The 21,190-nt window shown below is 41.8% G+C and overlaps 1 protein-coding gene across 2 annotated transcripts in view; it reads right to left on the bottom strand.

Annotated features, from left to right (window-relative positions):
- Positions 1–17,935, bottom strand: part of c8h5orf24 (chromosome 8 C5orf24 homolog) — a 40,172-nt gene extending 22,237 nt beyond the window's left edge. The window contains exon 1 of one of the 2 annotated variants that reach the window (XM_041194169.1): positions 17,573–17,935. The gene's annotated coding sequence lies outside the window, so the exon portion shown is untranslated. Of the gene's footprint in view, positions 1–5,031; positions 5,050–17,572 lie in introns of those variants that run through there. The other variant, XM_041194170.1, reaches the window with a different exon arrangement.
- Between the last annotated feature and the right edge of the window lie 3,255 nt (positions 17,936–21,190).

The following is a 21,190-nucleotide window of genomic DNA, read 5'->3' as shown; positions in this document are numbered from 1 at the left end:
TGTGTAGCACTATCACTGTGCTAAATGGGCTAGATTTTGAACAGGTTTAGTGACTCAAAACTGGGCATCCATGGGCCATCAGCAGCTACAGGATTATATTCAACCACAATCTATAACTTCATGGCCTGACATATCCCCCACTCTACCATTACCATCAAGCCAGGGGCTCAACCCTGGTTCAATGAAAAGTACAGGAGGGCAAGCCAGGAGCAGCACCAGGCATACCTAAAACTGAGGTGACAACCTGGTGAAGCTACAAAGCAGGACTACTTGCATGCCAAACAGCATAAGCAGCAAGTGATAGACAGAGCTAAGTGATCCCACATCCAATGGATCAGATCCAAGTTCCTCAGTCCTGCCACATCCAGTCGTGAATGGCTGTGGACAATTAAACAACTGGTGGAAGGAGGTTCCACAGATATCCCATCCTCAATGATGGAGCAGCCCAGCACATCAGTGCAAAAGACAAGGCTGATGCATTTGCAACAATCTTCAAGTGGCAAGTGGATGATCCATATTGGCCTCCTCTGGAGGACCCCAGCATCACAGATACTGGTCTTCAGCCAATTCAATTCACTCCACGTGATATCAAGAAATGGCTGAAGGCATTGGATACTGCAAAGGCTATGAGCCCTGAAAATATCCCAGCAATAATACTGAAGACTTGTGCTCCAGAACTCGTTGTACCCCTACCCAAGCTGTTCCAGAATAGCTACAACACTGGCATCTACCCAACAATGTGGAAATTTGCCCAGGTATATCCTGTCGACAAAAAGCAGGACAAATCCAACCTGGCCAATTACTGCTCCATCAGTCTACTCTCAATCATCAGCAAAATAAAGGCATTGTCGACAGTACTATCAAGCAGCACATACTCAGCAATAACCTGCTCACTGACACTCAGTTTATGGTTCTGCCAGGGCATCTCAGCTCCTGACATCATTACAGCCTTGGTCCAAACATGGACAGAAGAGCTGAACTCCAAAGACAAGGCAAGAGTGACTGCCCTTGACATCAAGGCTGCATTTGACCAAATGTGGCATCAAGAACCCGAGCAAAACTGGGGTCAATGGGAATTAAGAAGAAAACTCTCCGCTGGCTGGAGTCATATCGAACACAAAAGAAGATGGCTACGGTTGTAGGAGGTCAATCGTCTCAATCACTGCAAGAGTTACACAGGGTAGTGTCCTAGGCCCAACAATCTTCAGTTGCTTCATCAATGACCTTTCCTCCATTGTAAGGTCAGAGTAGGGATGTTTGCTGATGATTGCACAATGTTCAGCACCATTCCCGACTCCTCAGATATGCAGCAAGACCTGGACAAAATCCAGGCTTGGGCTGATAAGTGGCAAGTAACATTCGCACCACACAAGTGCCAGGCAATGACCATCTAAGTCAAGAGAGAATCTAACCATCTTCTCATGATATTCAATGGCATTACCATCATTGAATCCCTCTCTATCAATGTCCTGGGGGTTACTATTGATCAGAAACTGAACTGGACTAGCCACATAAATAACGTGGCTATAAGAGCAGGTCAAAGTCTGGAATTTCTGAGGTGAGTAACTCACCTCCTGACTCCCCAAAGCCAGTCCACCATCTACTAAGCACAAGACAGGAGTGTGATGGAATACTCTCCACTTGCCTGGATGAGTGCAATTCCAACAACACTCAAGAAACTTGACACCAGCCAGGACAAAGCAGCCCATGTTTAATCATTCACTCCCTCCACCACTAATGTACAGTGGCAGCTGTGTGTATCATCTACAAGATGCACTGCAGCAATTCACCAAGGTTCCTTAGACAGCACCTTCCAAACCCAAGAGCTATACCACCTAGAAGGACAAGGGCAGCAGATGCATGGGAACATGACCAGCTGCAAATTCCCCTCCAAACCATGCACCATCCTGTCTTGGAACTATATCACCAATCCTTCAGTGTCACTATGTCAAATTCCAGGAACTCCCTTCTTAAGAGCACTGTAGGTGTACCTATATCAGATGGACTGCAGAGGTTCAAGGCAGCAGCTCACCACCACCTTCTCAAGGGCATTTAGGAATGCTGGCCAAGCCAGCGGTGCCCATACCTGTGAACAAAGGAAAAAAAAATTGGAAACATTAGGGACATTTTTTTCTAGCCCCACAAAAGGAGGGTGTGGTGAGGCTCCCTGCCAAGTTCCCATCTCCTTGCAGGTTTCCTGCAGGCAGTATCCCAACTGCAAATAGCGAAGAAGGCATTAAATGGGGCACTTAGCCCCTATTGTGGAATTAGATTGCAATTTTTCAGATGGTATAAGCCACCCCACCCCCAACCCCAGTGCCCACAGTGTCAGGGGCCTGGAAATTGAGGGCAGGTGGCTTCACAGCAGGAGGTCTGATCCACAGACCATGTGAGGCTTTATTAAATTGCTGGCATTAAATCGCAGTGCTCAAGTCTCCCAAGTAGAAATTGTGTTTTTGATTCATTAATCATTACTATTCCACTTTTTCCTACCAAAGCGCTCTTGTCCACTCACTCAGCCTGTCTATAAACCTTTGCTGTCTCCGTGCATCCACCTCACAGTTTCTCAGCTAATTTTGTATCATCAGTAAACTTGGCTATTACACTCAGTTCTCTCATTTACATCATTGAAACAGATTGTAAATACTGTAGCTGAGGCCCAAGCACTGATCCTGTGGTACCCTACAGTTTATTTCTGCTCTCTGTTTTATGTCTCCTAACGAAACCTCAATCCATACTAATATATTATGCTGCTTTCCCATGAACCCTAATTTTATGTAATAACCTCTTTTGTTGCACCCTATGAATGCCTTTTGAAAATCCAAATACAATATCTCTTCTCTACCCAGCTCGTTACAACCTCAGAAAACTAACTGATTTGGTACTTCCGTGTCATAACCAATTTTGACTCAGAAAACCATAATCTGATTAGACAAAGTATCCAGTTACCACACCCCCAATAATAGGTACTAACATTTTCCCTACTACAGATGTCAGGCTAACTGACCTATAACTGCTGTTTCTTGCCACCTCCTTTCTAGAATTGCAGAGTTATGTTTGCTACCTTCCAGTCCATGGGGACTGTTCTGGAATTTTGGAAGGTCAAAAACAAATTCATCCATTAATTCTGTGGCCACCTCTTTTAAATATCTTGGATGCAGGCAAACAGTTTCAGGGGATTTTGTCAGTTCTTAGTCCCATTATTTTTTTCCAGTCCTATGCATTTACAAATATTAATTTCTTTAAGTTCCTCATTCTCACTAGATCATTGGTTCTCCACTATTTTCGGAATGCTTTTTATGTCTTTTAACATGAGGACAGATTAAAAAGAGGCCCAATTTTAATTCTTGTGCAAGTGGTTGGGTTTTGAATTAGTTAAAAATTCACCCAAATTATTGGTTTCAATTCTCGGTCATTTCTTTATTCCCCATTATAATTTCTCCTGTTTCTGCCTCTATTTGGTGGGTCTCATAGACAAGCTGAGCTCCAAGAGGGCAAACTGGGAGATTGGAGAGAAACTAGAGAAAGATGTGAGTTCAGGACTAGAATTTTGAAGGAAATTTGGACCAGTGGGCTGGCTAGGAGAACATAGGAACAAAAGTAGCAGACTCAGTGGACAAATAATCTCAATCACCATGACAAAAGAAATTCATGAGCTTCTAGCACTTGAAGTTGGAGATGAGAGTGGAGGAAACAGAGGAGAGGGGTTTATGAGGATGGCTTGATTTTGGAATAGTGCGCAGTTTTGTCAAATGAGAGCTGGATTAGACCGTGCTTTATGTGGTCCAGCCTGATCTGATAGTGAATGGTTCTCAACCTCCTTCAAGGAAATAGAGATATCAGAGTAAGATCGCTATAAAGAGTCACCAGAAGTAGCTAATTTTTAATACATTGCTGAGTGAGGTTAGCTTTATTTATTTTAGCTTTTCAGCAAGTTTAAAAAGAAGATATCATTTCACCACACAGGACAAAACAATGTGAGTCAGAAAGTCATCTCTTATTCTGTCATTCGTTGATTGAAATTTAAACTTGAGTTAGTAGACACTCAAAGGACAATTCACATTTTTCAAAGGATTTGGGAAATATATAACTCTCTCTCCCCTTTTAGGTCTCCTTGCATCATGCATCATTTCTCAACATCCAAGATGACTGACAATCATTGAAAGCTATTGACACTCATACCTGCCAAGAAGTCCCTGGACACACCACTAAAATACACTAAGACTGGTGTGATGAGAGCAATACAGAATATGCAAACTCATCAATAGTAAACAGCATTGCAAACCAGGCAACCAGATCTAATACTATGAAGTAGAAGCTTTCCCACAAAACAGCTGAAGCTAAAGTTCAGAGAAGAACCCGGGTTTGAAGAACAAATGCTGGACAGGGAAGACTGGGGAAATTAAACTCCTTACTAACATGTGTGACACACCTGCTTTTTTCAAGCCAACCAAAGAGATTTATGGACCCTCAACACAAGGACTAGCACAGTAAGATGCAAAGATGGCAAGACTTGCTGGAGAGCACTCTGTAGAGCTGCTCACTCAACTCCACAGTGATATGCACTTGCTGGAGGGGCACACAATTGTTCTCAACTGTTGGTAAAATCTAGCTAAGTTAATTCTTGATCACCTCTTGCCAACTGCAGAGGAGGTCCTTCCAAAGTCCCAGTGTGGCTTCTGACCCAGACGAACAAACAACATGATCTTCACAGGGCGTCAACTTCAGGAAAAGTGCACAAAGCAAGACATCCCCTTGTACATGGCTTTCTTTGATACCATAGAAGCTTTTGATTCAGTGAATTGAACTACCCTTTGGAAGTTGCTGCAGCGATATGGATGCCCTGCTAAGTTCATAAACATCAATCATCTCCTACATGTGAAAATAACAGTACTATGCAGTAGCTGCACCACAAATCAGATGGGCAAAGGTAGTATAAATGAGGAGTTCAAAGAATGTTTTTGGGATAGTTTCTTAGAACAGCACGGTCTGGAGCCAACCAGACTGCAGGCTATACTAGATCTGGAATACCTGGAAAAACTCAGCAGGTCTGGCAGCATCGACGGAGAAGAGCAAAGTTGACGTTTCGAGTCGTCATGACCCTTCAACAGAGTCATGAGAACTCAAAACGTCAACTTTACTCTTCTCCACCGATGCTGTCAGACCTGCTGAGTTTTTCCAGGTATTTCTGTTTTTGTTTTGGCTTTCCAGCATCCGCAGTTTTTTGTTTTTATACTAGATCTGGTATTGAACAACGAGATAGAATTCATTGATAACCTCCTCATGAAGGCATCCCTGGGTGGCAACGATCTTAATATGATTGAATTTTACATTCATTTTGGAGGGAGAAACAAGTGCGTTCAAGACTAGTATTTTAAGTTTACGGAAGAACAATTATGAGGGCATGAAAGTAGAGTAAAGTAGCTAAAATGAACTGGCAAATGAGGTTAAGAGATATGTCAATAGAAGTTCAGTGGCAGACATTTAAAGGGATATTTCAGAATACACAGAATATCTGCATTCCAATGAGAAAGAAAAATTCCAAGGAAAGAGCCCACCATCTGTGGTTAACTATAAAAGTTAAAGACTGGATCAAACTTAAAGAAAAAGCATATAATTATGCAAAGACGGGTGGCAGGTCAGAAGATTAGAAAGAAAATAAAGAACAGTAAAAAATTAGAAAAAAGTTAATAAGGACAGAAAAATTAGGGTATGAGAGAAAGCTAGCTAGTAATATAAAGACGGACGGTAAGACTTTCAATATATACTTAAATAAGAAAAGAGTTAACAAAGTGAGCATTGGTCCTATTTGACAGTGCATCTGGGGAACTGATAACGGAGTAGGGAGAAGGCAGATGAATTAAACGGGTATTTTGCTTCATTCTACACTGTAGAGGACACAAGTAACATCCTGGAAATAGCTGTAAAATCAGGAAATGGAAGGGAGGGAGGAACTCGGGGAAAATTACAATCACCAGGGAAGTGACATTGAGCAAATTGTTGGGGCTGCGGGCTGACAAATCCGCATCCGGATGGACTTCACCCTAAGATCTTGAAACAAGTGGCTAGTGAGATAGTTGATGCACTGGTTTTAATTTTCCAAAATTCCCTAGATTCGGAGAAGCTTCCATCAGATTGAAAATAGCAAATATAACTCCTTTATTAAAAAAGGGAGGGAGACGGAAAGGAGGAAACCATAGGCCAGTTAGTGTAACATCTGTCATTAGGAAAATGTTAGAAGCTATTATTAAAGATGTTATAGCAGGGCACTTAAAAAAATTCAAGGCATTCAGGCAGAATCAACATGGTTTTGTAAAATGGGAATCACGTTTAACCAATTTATTAGAGTTCTTTAAAGGAGTCACATGTGCAATGGATAAATGGGAACCGGTAGATGTACTGTGGTTATATTTCCAGAAGGCATCTGATAAAGTGCCACATCAAAGGTTACTGCAGAACATAAAAGCTTGTGGTGTAGGGGGTAACATATTGGCATGGATAGAAGATTGACTCGCTAACTGGAAAGAGAGTTGGTATAAATGGGTCTTTTTCTGGTTGGCAGGATGTGACGAGTGGCACGCCACTGGGATCAATGCTGGGACCTCAACTTTTTACAATTTATATAAATGGCTTGAATGAAGGGACTGAAGGCATGGTTGCTAAGTTTGCTGACGACACAAGGATAGGTAGGAAAGTAAATTATGAAGAGGACGTAAGGAGGCTACAAAGTGACATGGATAGGTTAAGTGATGAGGCAAAGATCTGGCAAGTGGAGTATAATGTGGGCAAATGTGAAATCATTCTTTTTGGCAGAAAGAACAAAAAAGTTCTTTATCTAAATGGTGAGAGATTGCAGAGCTCTGAAATTCAGAGGGATCTGGGTGTTCCAGTACATGAATCACAAAAGGCTAGTATGCAGGTACAGCAAGTAATTAGGAAAGCTAATAGAATGTTATCATTTATTGTGAGGGGAATTGATTACAAAAGCAGGGAGGTTATGCTTCAGTTGTACAGGGCATTGGTGAGACCACATCTGGAGTATTGTGTGGAGTATTGGTCTCCTTATTTAAAGAAAGATGTAAATGTGTTAGAAGCAGTTCAGAGAAGGTTTACTAGACTAATACCAGGAATGCGTGGGCCATCTTATGAGGAAAGGCTGGACAGGTTAGGCTCGTATCCATTGGAATTTAGAAGAGTAAGAGGCGACTTAATTGAAACCTTTAAGATCCCAAGGAGTTTTGACAAGGTGGATGTGGGGAGAATGTTTCCTCTTGTGAGAGATTCTAGAACTTGGGGTCACTGTTTAAAAATAAGGGATCGCTCATTTAAGACAGGGAGACAGGGATGAGGAGAATTTTTTCTTTCAGAGGTTTGAGTCTCTTTGGAACTCTCTTCCTCAAAATGTGATGGAAGCAGAGTCCTTGAATAGTTTTAAGGCAGAGCTATGTAGACTCTTGATTAACAAGGGGGTGAAAGGTTATCGGGCTAGGCAGGAATGTGGGGTTGAGATTACATTCAGATCAACCATGATCTTATTGAATGCCGGAGCAGGTTCGAGGAGCAGAGTGTCCTACTCTTGCTCCTAATTCGTACGTTCGTTATGTATGCACAGACCCCTCTCTGTCAAAACAGGTGTCAAACCTGTTGTCATTGCTCCAATATTATGCTCAATCTTTCTTACAGCAATGCTGCAACTTACTACTGACAGGCTCTTCTCCCCAGGTATGGTAATAAATTAATCACACTGATCAATTCTTCATTTTTTTTCAACCTCAACTAGCTGAAAACCAAAACCAAGACACCAACCATTTCTGTAATAGCACTACAGTATGCTGTCAATGCACAAGTTAATGCTCACTCTGAAATAGAACTACAATAAATAGTTGACATTGTGAACTCTGAACACTAGGAAGACCAAAGCCCTCCACCAATCCACACCAAATGTGTTAAATCCAACACTTTCAATTGGTGAGACCATCCATATGTATGCCAGTCCTCTGGAAAATTCTCCTCAGCTCCAGCTACTCTCAGAAGTAAAACTTCAATTTACCCTCTCTTGATTGTGGAGGCCTCAGTTCCTTATTCTCATTACTTTTCCAATACTTCCAAGTTAATCTGCTGATTACTTTCTTTTGCAATAAGACACTGTGAGGCCCAGTGTAGATTCTCCCGCTAGCTTCAAACTAGGCAATCTTCCAGCCTCTGTTCCCTCAAGATTAAAACTGAGATTAAGCCTCACCCACCTTCCAGACAATCAATGATAAAGTTAGTGTTTTACTCTGCTTACAGTGCAATTCTGTCTGTCATTTATTTTGGCTACCTTCTCCCTCATTTACAATTTTTCCAGCTAAGTAAGTCCACTTGCACCTGCTCTATCTCTTCCATTCTGAATCTATTAAACAAACATGAGTGACCTTCTGAACTGGCATTTTTTAGGTGTTCTGGAAATCACCAAGGCCCAGCATTTTATTTACCTTACCTTTCTAGCTGTTATCTTCTTGAGGAACATGGCCCCAACTTTTTAGGTGTAACAGGCTCCACTCCTGCTTTAATTGCATTTATCCTATTTTCTACAGTTAAGACTTTAACTCCTAAAACTGAAAATTTTATACTAAAACACATGCACCATCAACTAGGCTTTGGCAACAAATAATCTGTTTTAAATAAACAAGATAATGTGTTTTTTGTAGTGTTTATTGAGGTATAAATATTGACCAGGGATAACTCCCCTAACCCCCTGTTCTTCAAAATAGTGCCATGGGATCTTTTACATCCACGTAAGCAGGCGGATGGGGCCTTGATTTAACATCTCATCCCAATGACAACTCAATGCTCCCTCAGTACGGTACCAGAATGTCAGGCTTGAGTTTTGTGCTCAAACCCTGGAGTGGGACTTCTACCTAGAGCCTTGTGATTCAGAGGCAAGAATGTTCTGAGCCACAGCTGATACACACAATGTCATTCAGCCAAAATGGATGAGACACATTGTCAGAGTTCCCAACTCAGGACTGCCCAAACAAGTTCTTTACTCAGAGCTATGCCACAAAGCCCATTCACTCAGGGGCCAACAGAAATGTTTCAAAGACAATCTCAATGGCTTCATGAAGGTCTGCTCTATTAACATCAAGACACTTAAAGTAGGTGCCCAGCTGTGACCAAAATGGTGATCCATCATCAAAACTGATGCCAAGACCTTTCCATCAACAAGAGCAGCCACTGAGGGGAAATAGCCAGAGAGACAGCAAGAGAGAACAGCTGCTTGTGCCAAAAATCCACCATCACCTCCAACAGCTGACAACCGATGTCCTCATTGTGGACGAACCTACAAGGCTACGATAGGGCTCATAAGACATCTGCGAACCCATAGCCAAAATTGACATCTCACTTCCGTCCAGCCATCTGCAAAACGGGCTGCCGATAGAGTTGGCACCATTCCTCAGCCCAGGCGTTAGATAGCTGATCGTTGCAATGTTGTTGAAACCCAGGAGGTACATAACAGCTATCTGAGGTAACTAATCTTATAATTTTGCCTCCACTAGCAGAGTCGGGGGAGTTGGGAGAGAAAACAAGCAGGACTTAGTGTCTGTTGGCCATTCAACTAACAGATTGGGGAATGGTAGGAGACAAAGGGAAAGAAAATGCAGCCACAAGCACATGACCACTACTCCATCATACCAAGTTAGAGTATAAACACACACCCCTCTAAATAGATTTTTGATTAGTTGCTCTGGGGGGAGATAAACAAGTGCACACCCTCAAACCTGCCATAATTTTCACTATCTCAGCAAAGAGCCTTCAATTTGCCTGGTGTCAAATGGTTTCCTTTCAAAGGCCAAATGAGTTTGAAGCCTATCGTTGACTTTTACAATTAGCTCCTGGGGAAAATTGTTTTAACAATGGTTATGTCATGCTAATTTGATGTCTAATTAGTCATTCATAGTTCATCCTTTTGAAGCCAATGATGGATATGGCATGAGATAGCTCAAGTGGAAGATTGCTCATTCTCGTCATAATGTGATAATAGGTGACATTAAGGGTAGAAAGCAGGACGAGCAAGGTAAAGATAGCCCTAGCTTGGCCTAAATAGCCAAGTGGTTATGGTACTGGGTTTGTAACCCAAAGATCAAGAGTTCAAATCTCACAATGGCAAACTATGAAACAATGTAAAGATAGCCCTAGTGGGGGTGGGGTGGTGGAAGAGATCGAAATAGGCTAAAAGGTAGAGATAAAACAATGGATGGAAATACTTTTACAAATAATGGAAATGGGTGGGAAAAGAAAAATATTTATAAATTATTGGAAAAAAGGGGGATCGGAAAGGGGGTGGAGATGGAGGAGAGAATTCATGATCTAAAATTGTTGAACTCAATATTCAGTCCAGAAGGCTGTAAAGTGTCTAGTCGGAAGATGAGGTGCTGTACTTCCAGTGTGCGTTGAGCTTCACTGGAACAATGCAGCAGGCCAAGGACGGACATGAGGAGCAGGGTGGAGTCTTGAAATGGCAAGCGACAGGGAGGTCTGGGTCATGCTTGCGGACAGACCAAAGGTGTTCCGCAAAGCGGTCACCCAGTCTGCGTTTGGTCTCTCCAATGTAGAGGAAGCTGCATTGGGAGCAGCGAATGCAATAGACTAAATTAAGGGAAGTGCAAATGAAATGCTGAGGGCCCTGTCAACCGTGTCCGGCCCATCTCCCTCACAACTTCCTCTCCCTCCCAGAACCATGATAGGTCCCCCTTGTCCTCACTTATCACCCCACCAGCCTCCGCATTCAAAGAATCATCCTCCGCCATTTCCACCAACTCCAGCATGATGCCACCACCAAACACATCTTCCCTTCACCACCCCTGGCAGCATTCCGCAGGGATCGTTCCCACCGGGACACCCTGGTCCACTCCTCCATCACCCCCTACACCTCAACCCCCTCCCATGGAACCTTCCCATGCAACCACAGAAGGTGCAACACCTGCCCCTTTACTTCCCCTCTCCTCACTGTCCAAGGGCCCAAACACTCCTTTCAAGTGAAGCAGCATTTCACTTGCACTTTCCTCAATTTAGTCTATTGCATTCGCTGCTCCCAATGCGGTTTCCTCTACATTGGAGAGACCAAATGCAGACTGGGTGACCACTTTGTGGAACACTTTCGGTCTGTCCGCAAGCATGACCCAGACCTCCCTGTCGCTTGCCATTTCAACACTCCACCCTGCTCTCATGTCCACATGTCCGTCCTTGGCCAGCTGCATTGTTCCAGTGAAGCTCAATGCAAACTGGAGGAACAGCACCTCATCGTCCAACTAGGCACTTTACAGCCTTCCAGACTGAATATTGAGTTCATCAATTTTAGATCATGAACTCTCTCCTCCATCCCCACCCCCTTTCCGATTCCCCTTTTTTCCAATAATTTACATAGATTTTTCTTTTCCCACCTATTTCCATTATTTTTAAATGTATTTCCATCCATTGTTTTATCTCTACCTTTCAGCCTATTTCGATCCCCCACCAAACCCCACTAGGGCTATCTTTACCTTGCTCGTCCTGCCTTCCACCCTTAATGTCACCTATTATCACATTCCTTAGATAAAATCACCACCTTCAACACCTCTTTGTCCTTTTGTCTATGACATCTTTTGGTTATCACTGGCCCTCTATCCAGCTCTGCCTGAGCCACCTCTCCCCCCAATCAAACCAGCTTATATCTGTTGAAGGGTCATGAGGACTCGAAACGTCAACTCTTTTCTTCTCCGCTGATGCTGCCAGACCTGCTGAGTTTTTCCAGGTAATTCTGTTTTGTTTTGGATTTCCAGCATCCGCAGTTTTTTGCTTTTATGCTAAGTCTCCTCATTTGACTGCAGAGTTGTTCAGTAACAAACATTTTATCAGTCTTATGTTCATGTTCTTTTCCATCATAATATCTTCCCTACTCATTGTGCACCTAGTTATGCAATTGTGTGTTGTCCTTTGTGAGCTGCACACAAGTATTAAAATCTTGATTAAAATTTTCAGTTTCTCTTTACTTGATGTTCTACGATTACATTTTTGAGAATTATAAACATTTGCCCCATGTTTGAGCTCCTGCAGGGATTCCTCTTGAATCCTTGTCTAATCCCAAGTTATTTGTACTTTATTACAGTAATCTGCTTACCATCGGTTACTGGGAAGCCCTCAAAAGTCAATAATTTTGGCCTGAAATCGACTCCAATCTTTGGCTCTGACACATAAAACATTTAAAACTCAAGTTAATCAAAGTAGTGTTAATGCTCAACAGTAACAAAACAAGAGCCCATTTGAATGTTCTTACAAATGCGATCTAAGTGATTAGGTGTAGTCAATAGGGATATCAGGCATTTGATGCTTTCGTAAAATAAAGAAAGTAAAATGGAGAAACTCAGTGCTTGGTTGATGGAGGAGGACATCATAGTTCAGCAACAAGGGGATTTTACCATTCCCTATATACTTGCTGGCCTATGGAGCATGATTTTAATTGTAAGTAAATGGGTTTTGAATGAGTTAAAAATCGGGCCCCATATGATTTATATTTACAGGTCCATTCTCTCCCACATGATCCATCCATGCTCACAAAGACCAATTAAACTCCATGTTTCGTGAGGACTACAGCAGTAGGTGAGCTGAAGCAGGGGTAGAGATGGTCCATGTTATAGAGTCATAGAGATCTACAGCACAGAAAAAGGCCCTTCGGCCCATCGAGTCTGCCCCAGTCAAACAAGTGCCTAACTATTCTAATCCCATTTTCCAGCACTAGGCCCATGGCCTTATATGCCATGGCATTGCAAATGCACATCCAAATACTTCTTAAATGTATGAGGGTTTCTGCCTCTACCATCCTTTCAGACAGTGAGTTCCAGATTCCCACCACCCTCTGGGTGAAAACAATTCTTCCTCACATCTCCTCTAAAGCTCCTGCCCCTTACCTTAAATCTATGCCCCCTGGTTATTGATCCCTCCACCAAGGGGAAAAGTTCTTTCCTATCTACCCTATCTATGCCCCTCATAATTTTATACACCTCAATCATGTTTCCCCTCAATCTCTTCTACTCCAGGGAAAATAACCACAGTCTATCCAGTCTCTCCTCATAACTAAAACTCTCCAGTCCAGGCAACATCCTGGTAGATCTCCCCTGCACTCTCTCTAGTGCAATCACATCCTTCCTATAATGCGGATTCCAGAACTGCACACAATACTCTAGCTGTGGCCTAAGCAGCGTTTTATACAGTTACAGCATAACCTCCCTGCTCTTATATTCTATATCTCAGCTAATTAAGTAGGCAATCTTCATAATGCAAAGGTATAAGGTTGGAAGCGCAACTTGGGGTCAAAAACACCAAGGTTATGTGGTTCAGTGATTCAACCTTGTTCAGTTCAAGAATGATCATCATTTCCTGGACAATGATTTGATTCCAAGATGACACTTGGCTGGAAGTGGGAAAAAAATGGCCTTTTCTTCTGAACACCAGAATCCGAGGGTTTACATTTTGGAAGCCGTCTAGGTAACTAACTCAAAACTGGGAGAGTCTAGACAAAATTTGCATAGCTGACAATCTAGGTAGACAACAAAGTTCAGTCTGCCAAAAAACAAGTGGTACAAACAAAAAAATCTCCCTAATCATTCCTCTCTGCGAGTATCCATTTTCATCGAATCTACTAACCGTTTCAAAAGGCAGTTGCATGATTACAGATCATTTTGGCATTCTACTAGATAATCAGCAATATCTGTCTTTAACTTGACAAAAATAATGGATAAAATAGCTTTTTGATTCACTACACAACAATTGCATTATTGTCATTTTGAAGTCAAGCTGATTGCTTTTACTATGAATGTGTACAATCACATGCAGTAGCCTATTGGAGATTTGCTTATTACACCTGATGCCCCCTTGATTTTTTATTTTTAAATTCTGGGAGCTTCCTGAACTACTGTGGTCTCGGCTGTACAACTGGGCCACAAATAGCAAAGATGGCTGGAAAAGCTGGTGAAACAGTATGGATCCTGAAGAAGGTTCAGGCTTATTAGTTGCTCTCAGCACCATCTAGTGCTGGAATATTGCAACTTTGTTTGACAGACTGGGAAGAAAATTCATCTATACTCCTAGGCATAATGCATGCCCACTAAGTGGACAAAGATGGCCTTCTCCATTCTTTCCCTCTCAGATGTGGCTAGGTTGCCAATCTGCTTTAACAGAGTATGGCTGGAGCAACACCATAGCAACTAATCTTATGCCGGTGACAGAATAGTTGTTACAGCCAGACCACAAAATTGTACACCAATGCTCCCCCCAGATCCCCCTCTCAGTATGGTTTCCTGCAGAAATTCTTCATTTCCCAGCCTAAACAGGGATTGTTATAAAGCTTACCAAACATGTAAGGCATCACAGCTGAGCCAAATCATCTGATGTTTCAAACACATAATTTCCAACAGCCACTGCATAGTGATCAGGAGAAGAATTCTTGACTGATATTTCCCCCTACTTCTGCCAAGGAGCATCAAGGCAAACTGTAGCAACCCTAGCACAGGCTAGAAATCAGGTCAGGATCTTTCTGATTTACTTCTCTAACTACATCAGTGAGCAGTGCTTCTATTCACTAGGCCATTATTTCCTGCAAAGTGCATTAGCTATATGAAATCTGTGACTTGTCTTTTGATACCAAGTACAATTTTCCAAAGTCTTTCCATGTCCCCACCAAACCTAAGATCAAATTTGTGAGACATGTGCTTGTGCTACAGTTCCTTCCAACTGCACCTAACATATAAAAATGCGTGACAAATCTGCTCTCTTAAGCTGTAGCTGCTAAGAGTGCTAAGTTTATTAAAATGATGAACAAAAACAAAAATACCTGGAAAAACTCAGCAGGTCTGACAGCATCTGCGGAGAGGAATACAGTTAACGTTTCGACTCTTGTATGACTCTTCAACAGAACTAAGGAAAAATAGAAAAGAGGTGAAATATAAGCTGGTTTAAGGGGGGGTGGGACAGGTAGAGCTGGATAGAGGGCCAGTGATAGGTGGAGATAACCAAAACATGTCATAGACAAAAGGACAAAGAGGTGTTGAAGGTGATATTATCTGAGGAATGTGATAGTAAAGGTACGGATAGCCCTAATGGGGGTGGGCAGGCGGGAAGGGATCGAAATAAGCTAAAAGGCAAAGATAAAACAATGGATGGAAATACATTTAAGAATAATGGAAATAGGAAAAGAAAAATCTATTTCAATTATTGGAAAAAAGGGGGATCGGAAAGGGGGTGGGGATGGAGGAGAGAGTTCATGATCTAAGATTGCTGAACTCGATATTCAGTCCGGAAGACTGTAAAGTGCCTAGTCGGAAGATGTGGTGCTGTTCCTTCAATTTGCGTTGAGCTTCACTGGAACAATGCAGCTGGCCAAGGACGTACAGGCGGACATGAGAGCAGGGTGGAGTGTTGAAAAGGCAAGCGACAGGGAAGTCTGGGTTATGCGTGAGGACAGACCGAAGGTGTTCTGCAAAGCGGTCACCCAGTCTGCATATGGTCTCTCCAATGTAGAGGAAACCGCATTGGGAGCAGCGAATGCAGTAGACTAAATTGAGGGAAGTGCAAGTGAAATGCTGCTTCACTTGAAAGGAGTGTTTGGGCCCTTGGATGGTGAGGAGAGGGGAAGTAAAGGGGCAGGTGTTGCACCTTCTGCGGTTGCATGGGAAGGGGTTGAGGTGCAGGGGGTGATGGAGGAGTGCTGTCGAGTGGTGGAATGCCGCCGGGGGGTGAAAGGAAGATGTGTTTGGTGGTGGCATCATGCTGGAGTTGGCGGAAATGGCAGAGGATGATCCTTTGAATGCGGAGGCTGGTGAGGTGATAAGTGAGGACAAGGGGGACCCTATCATGGTTCTGGGAAGGAGAGGAAGGTGTGAGGGCGGATGTGCAGGAGATGAGGCGGACACGGCTGAGGGCCCTGTCAACCACCATGGGTGGAAAACCTCAGTTAAGGAAGAAGGAAGATATGTCAGATGAACTGATTTTGAAAGTGGCATCATCAGAACAGGTGCGGCGGAGGCCTTTTGTCTATGACATCTTTTGACTATCTCCACCTATTACTGGCCCTCTATCCAACTCTACTTGTCCCACCAACCCCCCACCCCACCCCCCAAACCAGCTTATATTTCACCTCTTTTCTATTTTTCCTTAGTTCTGTTGAAGAGTGATACGGACTCGAAACGTTAACTTTGTTCCTCTCCGCAGATGCTGTCAGACCTGCCGAGTTTTTCCAGGTATTTTTGTTTTTGTTTTGGATTTCCAGTATCTGCAGTCTTTTGCTTTTACCTTAGTAGTAAAATGAAGATTTAACTACAATTCCAGGCAAACTAAATCCAAATGGCAGAATCTGCTGTCCTTGTATTTGACATTAATTGGGGCACCTTGCTCACAGGGCTGGAGAATATGTCCTTAGTGCTTGCTAGCCTAATACCACCTGCTATTCTGTAGTTGAGATTGAGCAGTATTAGTATAAAATTAATTAGTACTGCATCATCTCTGAACCATATTATACCTGACCGATGAGTAGTCAGCATTCGTATATAGCGTGGGTATATTTGACCCTGAAATAGGGTCATTTCACCCTTCAGCATGTGTGTTTCTACAGGAAAAAAATATTTGCAGTAACAGCCATTCTATTAAAAACGTAAACTTTTTTATGTCTAATCCCATTAAAAAAATGGCCCTTGTTATGCACTTAATCCACATTTTTGTCCTTTCTCCACTTTTGTTGACTATTTTTTGCTTTTCCACATATCTCATATACCCTTCTACAATGAAGTGAGAAGGATGTCTAAGTTTGTTTTTTCTATATTCATAAATATTGCATTTCAGAAATATAAGGTAACAAACAGAATATACTTAGTTCACAGGAATGGAGCTGCCAAACTATTATTAAACGTTTAAAGAAACATATAACCTCAACAATGACATGTATTTTTTGCTATAGTTCAGTTACTTGGTCAGAGTTTCACAGTATATGTAATGTGACTTGAAGGCTGGGCCACCTATCTACCAAAAAGGTACAACATTATCATTATTTGTTTTGCAAACTTTCAACACAGGCTAGTTATCTAGTGATTTAATGGAAAACATTTGAAACATTACAATCATTGACAGTTCCCCACCAGCAAAAGAGTTCAGACGAGCTGCACACTGATGAAATTTCAAAATATTAGGCTTTTGCTCTCTTGTTCGTTTGCTTATTTCATGCCAATTATCATTTCCTGCATGTAATAGCCACATGAGCAGGACCTGAAGGTAAATGGAAAAGAATAATGTACTGGTCATGTCCAAATCATAGCTGCAAAAATCACCTGGGGGAAAAATTACCTGTGTGAATCCTGTACTCTGCCCGTTATGTTAAGAAAATAACAAGACTGTCTCAAAATGAACACACCAACTTGCAACTGCGGGGTGGATTTTTTTTTCCATAATCGGGGCTTTGGCTCTATTTCCAAATCGTTCATGAAATACCAGTATGAAATCTACATACAGTCGCCAGTGCTGTTGCTTTACGTAACCTACTATAAATGTATTAAAATAATGATCTTACCCGACACAATAGACCGCAGCAGCGATCCGGCTGCTACATCCAGGACCTGGTGATCGCTGGCCGCAGGAGCCGCTTTTCACTGGCAAGCACTGGAAGGGGTTAAGAGCTAAAAGCCAACTAAGAACATGGCACAGCTCATCCTGCCATTCCTGTTCCTCTTTATTTTTACTCAATTTCCTCCGATCCCCAGCGTCCAAAATAATTCAGATCTCGATATCACACGCCCCTTACAAAACTCTCTTAGAAAAAGAAAACGCAGAAATGCAGCTTTGGCTTGATGTTTGCTTCTTCCTCTTTTTTTTGCCGTGCACAGGCGCTGCGATCCCTTTTCAACCTTTATTAAAGCAACGAAAGTCACAATACGGAAATACGTGCAGCGCAAGCGCACTTCCGCCCCGGGAATAAAGAACCAGCAGAGCAAATAAACAATTAAATTTTAATGTACAATATTCACTGGCTGCACCTCGCTCACAAAAGGCCAACCTCTCGTGCAAATAATGCTCTTTTTATCCATTATTTCAACCACAATTTCCCATGTTTTTAAACATTTTTTTTGAAAATTTCTATATTTATACATAGTGTTCTGAAATACAGTCATTAACCTACTGAGTTTTTATTTTTCCACGATACATACACACGCTTAACAGAAGGTAAAAAAGAGAACAAATAGGGCTTTAAATATTAGCATTTCCTGTTTGGCTTGTTTACAGTGTTATGTCTGACTTACAACCCAATTCAACTGGTCTTGGCGGCCAGGGCGGGGGCAAAGAAGGTTATTGTGTCTTTGCTGTACCACCCATTTCACACCTTAAGGTTAAACTGCATTTCAAGGAGGAAGCCATGTCTCATAAATAACGATTGCTTATAGTCATTAATTGTTCACGTGATTATGAACATCAGTTACTCCAACTAAAGATCATTGATTTTAAAATTGTTAATATTGCTTATAATTCCCGGTGTCCTACCCTACCACTGAACCTCAGCACCTCCCAGTTCATATTTGAGTTTAGGCCCATTCTGGGCCACCATTGGTGGACTAAAATAGGCCTGACTCTGCCCTTTATGACTCTACCCGTTTTCAAAAGCGTCTTAAAAACTCCTTAACTGCAACTTCTGTCACCTCCTCGAATCATCATTTCAAACTTCTGTATGGTATCCAGTTCCTTTCCTTTGATAGTTTCACTATGTTAAAAGATCTCTAGGCATAAGTTGTTGATTAAATATACATAAAAATAAAAACATATAGCTACATTCTTTGCAAATTAAATATACATACATTTTGCCTTCTGTACTATTATTGTGAGGGAGAATGTATTCATTGATACACCATATTCAGTAAGCCTTCAATGCTTTGATGTACTTTGTGCATCTGTAAATTAAACTATTGCAGTTGATATAATTGGATTCTAGTAACAATATTGCTTAAAACTTTTAGATTCCTGTGATGCAACAAAGGGCTTCAAGCTTGAGGAATAGAGAGTAACCAAGGGGATAATAAGAATGAGGAATTTAAAGTAATCAATATCAGCAGAGGACTTCCAAAAGGTGTTTGATACAGTGTTGCCCAATAGGCTTGTGCTCGTGGAATAAAAGAGACAGTAGCAACATGGGTATGGAATTGGCTGAGTGACAGGGAACAGAGTAGTGGTTAACGGATGTTTTTGTGCTACAGGAAGGTTTGTAGTGAAGTTCCCCAGGGGTCATTGTTGGGACACTTGCTTTTTCTGATTTACATTAGTGAACCAGACCTTGATGTACAGGCACAATTTCAAAGTTTGCGAATGATACAAAACTTGGAACCATTGTGAACTGTTGGGAGGGCAGTGTAGAATTTCAAAAGAACAAAGACAGGTTGGTAGAATGGGCAGACAGATGACAGATATTTCTTCTGTTCTTGTATAAAGGTGACAAACTGACCAAGCGCTGAAGATGAGAAGTTATGCTGAATCTTATTATATTAAACCAATACTACAGCACTGCATCCATTTATGGTCACCACACTTTTGGAAGGATGCGAGGGTCTTTGAGACTGTGCAGAGGAGCTTTACCAGACTGGTTCCAGGGATGTGGGAATTTAGCTATAAGGTTCGGTTGGAGAAGCTGGGCTTGTTCTCCCTGGAGGAAAAGGAGATTGAGGGGGGATTTAATAGTGGTGTACAAGATTATGACAGTCTTTGATAAGGTGAATAAAGAAAACCTGGTCCCATTAGCTGATGGTACAAGGACTAGGAGACATAAATTTAAGGTTTTGGGGAACAGATGCAGGGTGGATATTGTTATAATATGGCAAGTGGTAATTGCTGGGCTGCCCAAATCCCAAAGGGAAAGTTGGCCAAGCTATCACAACACTTTGCAATTTGTATTTTTATTACAAGAAGGTATGTGCAGTGAAGTCAGAAGTAAAGATTCCACTACCACTTTTGGGGATTTTAAATATTAAATTAAAACATTTATTAACAAAAGAAAAGAAAACTTAAACGTGCAATATTACAGTTACACAGTTAAATTTAGGCTTACAACATTTCCCAAAAGATTTCTACTTAGCTAGACTCCTGAATAAACACTCTTTCCCATGCAACAGTCCAAATAGATTCTTAATCTATAAAACATTCAGTAATATTATTGCAAGGTACCCACTGTTGCTATAAGGGAGATATTTCACATTGCTTCCCTCTCCCTCTCACTCAGCAATGGAACCCCAAGGCTAAAACAAAACCTGGCTTTCTGGAATAAGCAAGGACTTCCCTGGAGTGGCTAGAGGCTACTTTTCACATGTCTGTCTTTGCTCAGTCCACCCCTCAAGATCTCACATCGCCACTCACCTCATACAGTTTTCAATCTTCCCTTAAATATATTTCTCCCCTTTTATCTCTAAACCCATCATTCTAAACTTTCTTTGGAAGTTATCTTTTCCAGAATCTAAAAATCTTTCACGTTATCATTATGGACAGCACTTTCGGGAAAAGGGGACTTAATAATTTTGCCTTATTTAATTTACAATTTTTGTCAGTTGTAAAACTTCCTGTCATGCCTCTTTGAAATTTAACTGCTAACAATTCACTCCTCACTTATCTCCGAATGCAAATTCCCATTCATACTGTATCTACTGGGATCTCATCTTAGCTCATCCACCTCCATTTCAAAATGCCTGCTTTTACACCTAACGCCATTGACGATTTAAACCATGCAGTCTGACTATCTTCAGGTTAATTAAATTAACCACACACACACACACACACACACACACACACAGTCCCCACAACCCTGCTTCACAGTATCCCAAAATAATATTAGGAAAAATGGTATTCTCTTTAGAATATGAGGAAGTTTTCTATGCAGCAAGTGGTAATGACCTGGAATTCATTGCCTACAAGCATGGTGGAAGCAGAGACAATGAATGATTTTAAAAGGAAAATTGGATGGCATTTGAGGGAAATAAAATTGTTATAGGAGTAGAGTAGGGCAATGGGACTGACTGGATCGCTCCACAGAGTAGATTAGACTTGATGGTTCAAATCGCCACCTACCATGTCATAAGAACTCCATGGGCTGGATTATTGTGGAGATGGGAAGGCTCCACACGCCTTTAAAATGGTGGGAGTCCCGGATACAGAAGCC

Source organism: Carcharodon carcharias, chromosome 8 (assembly GCF_017639515.1).
Source record: "Carcharodon carcharias isolate sCarCar2 chromosome 8, sCarCar2.pri, whole genome shotgun sequence".
Lineage (NCBI taxonomy): Eukaryota > Metazoa > Chordata > Chondrichthyes > Lamniformes > Lamnidae > Carcharodon > Carcharodon carcharias.
This window is presented reverse-complemented; position numbering and strand designations above follow the sequence as displayed.